The sequence below is a fragment of the Triticum urartu genome, chromosome 2A (assembly GCF_056163025.1).
Source record: "Triticum urartu cultivar PI428250 chromosome 2A, HENAU_Tu73, whole genome shotgun sequence".
In the NCBI taxonomy this organism is placed as follows: domain Eukaryota; kingdom Viridiplantae; phylum Streptophyta; class Magnoliopsida; order Poales; family Poaceae; genus Triticum; species Triticum urartu.
The window spans coordinates 153,768,571-153,772,006 of record NC_141874.1 but is presented as its reverse complement, the minus strand read 5'-3'; positions in this window follow the sequence as shown (position 1 = coordinate 153,772,006).

Below are 3,436 nucleotides of genomic sequence, written 5' to 3'. Positions count from 1 at the left end.
GGTTGTTTGAGAGAGACCATCTTCATCCTACGCCCCCACGGATTGATAAACCTTAGGTCATCCACTTGAGGGAAATTTGCTACTGTCCTACAAAACTCTGCACTTGGAGGCCCAACACGAGTCTACAAGAAGAAGGTTGCCTAGTAGACATCAAACTCTTTTCTGGCACTGTTGTCGGGGAGGTTTGTGCTTGAAGGTATATCTTTAGATCTTGCAACTGAATCTTTTAGTTTCTCGTTTTATCACTAGTTTAGTCTATAAAATAAAAACTACAAAAAAATGGAATTGAGGTTGCTTCATATGCTTCACCTTTGTAATGTTGTTCATGAAAATAAGGATTCTGATAATCGTGCCAAAGTGTCAGAAGGAGAAGTTAATAAAATGTTTGGCACTAAATCTTTGTATGACGAGCATGATTGCAATGTTGTTAGTATGAATTCTTTGAATATCCATGATGCTAATGATGTGCAAAGCCATAAGCTTGGGGATGCTATGTTTGATGAATATTATATTTTTTTTCCCCCAAGTTTTGGTGAGAAAATTTATTATGATGATAGCATGCATCCTATTTATGATGATTATATTGATGAAAGTGGGTTTGGAAGAGTGTCAACTCTAGGTAATGATCCCACTATTTTGTAGGGTGTTGAATCTTATGATTATATTTATGAAAGTGGATTTGGAGGGGTCATGACTTTATTTAGTGATGAATCCACTATTTTGGAAGGGGTTTGATAACCCACAAGTATAGGGGATCGCAACCGTTTTCGAGGGTAGAGTATTCAACCCAAATTTATTGATTCGACACAAGGGGAGCCAAAGAATATTCTCAAGTATTAGGAGCTGAGTCGTCAATTCAACCACACCTGGAAACATAATATCTGCAGCAAAGTATTTAGTAGCAAAGTAATATGATAGTAGTGGTAAAGATAGCAAAGGGTAACGGTATCAAAAGTAATGTTTTTTGTATTTTGTAGTGATGATAGCAATAGCAACGGAAAAGTAAATAAGCGAAGAACAATATATGGAAAGCTTGTAGGCAATGGATCGGTGATAGAGAATTATGGCGGATGCGGTTCATCAGGTAACAGTCATAACCTAGGGTGACACAGAACTAGCTCCAATTCATCAATGTAATGTAGGCATGTATTCCGAATATAGTCATACGTGCTTATGGAAAAGAACTTGCATGACATCTTTTGTCCTACCCTCCCGTGGAAGCGGGGCCCTAGCGGAAACTAAGGGATATTAAGGCCTCCTTTTAATAGAGTACCAGACCAAAGCATTAACACATAGTGAATACATGAACTCCTCAAACTACGGTCATCATCGGTAAGTATCCCGATTATTGTCACTTCGGGGTTAACGGATCATAACACGTAATAGGTGACTATAGACTTGCAAGATAGGATCAAGAACTCTCATATATTGATGAAAACATAATAGGTTCAGATCTAAAATCATGGCACTCGGGCCCTAGTGACAAGCATTAAGCATAGCAAAGTCATAGCAACATCAATCTCAGAACATAGTGGATACTAGGGATCAAACCCTAACAAGACTAACTCGATTACATGATAAATCTCATCCAACCCATCACCGTCCAGCAAGCCTATGATGGAATTACTCATGCATGGCGATGAGCATCATGAAATTGGTGATGGAGTAAGGTTGTTGATGATGATGGCGACGGATTCCCCTCTCTGGAGCCCCGAACGGACTCCAGATCAGCCATCCCGAGAGGTTTTAGGGCTTGGCGGCGGCTCCGTATCGTAAAACGCGATGAATCCTTCTCTCTGATTTTTTCTCGCCGAAACCAAATATATAGAGTTGGAGTTGAGGTCGGAGGAGCTCCAGGGGGACCATGAGGTAGGGGGCGCGTCCTAGGGGGGCAGGCGCGCCCCCACCCTCGTGGTCAGGTGGTGGGCCCCCTGGCCTTCATCTTTTGCAAGGATTTTTTTATTATTTCTAAAAAGTTGGTCCATGAAGTTTCAGGTCGTTCCGAGAACTTTTGTTTCTGCACATAAATAACACCATGGTAATTCTGCTGAAAACATCGTTAGTCCGGGTTAGTTCCTTTCAAATCATGCAAGTTAGAGTCCAAAACAAGGGCAAAAGTGTTTGGAAAAGTAGATACGACGGAGACGTATCAACTCCCCAAGCTTAAACCTTTGCTTGTCCTCACACAACTCAGTTGATAAATTGAAAGTGAAAAAGAAAAACTCTTACAAACTCTGTTTGCTCTTGTTGTTGTAAATATGTAAAGCCAACATTCAAGTTTTCAGCAAAGATTATGAACTAACCACATTCGCAATAATGCATAGGTCTCATGTTTACTCATATCAATGGCATAATCAACTAGCGAGCAATAATAATAAATCTCGGATGACAACACTTTCTCAAAACAATCATAATATGATATAACAAGATGGTATCTCGCTAGCCCTTTCTGAGACCGCAAAACATAAATGCAGAACACCTTTAAAGATCAAGGACTGACTAGACATTGTAATTCATGGTAAAAGAAATCCAGTCAAGTCATACTCAATGTAAACGAATAGTAATGAATGCAAATGACAGTGGTGCTCTCCAACTGGTGCTTTTTAATAAGAAGATGATGACTCAACATGAAAGTAAATAGATAGGCCCTTCGCAGAGGGAAGCAGAGATTTGTAGAGGTGCCAGAGCTCGGTTTTGAAATAGAGATGAATAATATTTTGAGCGGTATACTTTCATTGTCAACATAACAACCAAGAGATGGCAATATCTTCCATGCTACACACATTGTAGGCGGTTCCCAAACAAAATGGTAAAAGTTTATACTCCCCCTTCCACCAACAAGCATCAATCCATGGCTTGCTCGAAACAACGAGTGCCTCCAACTAACAAGAGTCCCAGGGGGAGTTTTGTTTGCAATTATTTTGATTTAGTTTGCATAAAGCATGGGACTCGGCATCCCGGTGACCAGCCACTTTCTCGTGAGTGAGGAGCGGAGTCCACTCCTCTTGAGAATAACCCGCCTAGCATGGAAGATACAAACAACCCTAGTTGATACATGAGTTATTCGAGCATACAAAACAGGATGATTATTTGAAGGTTTAGAGTTTGGCACATACAAATTTACTTAGAACGCAGGTAGATACCGTATATAGGCAGGTATGGTGGACTCATATGGAATAACTTTGGGGTTTATGGAGTTGGATGCACAAGCAGTATTCCCGCTTAATGCAGGTGAAGGCTAGCAAAAGACTGTGAAGCGACCAGCTAGAGAGTGATAACAGTCATGAACATGCATTAAAATTAATCAACACCGAATGCAAGCATGAGTAGAATATAATCCACCATGAACATAAATATCGTGAAGGCTATGTTGATTTTGTTTCAACTACATGCGTGAACATGCGCCAAGTCAAGTCACTTAAATCATTCAGAGGAG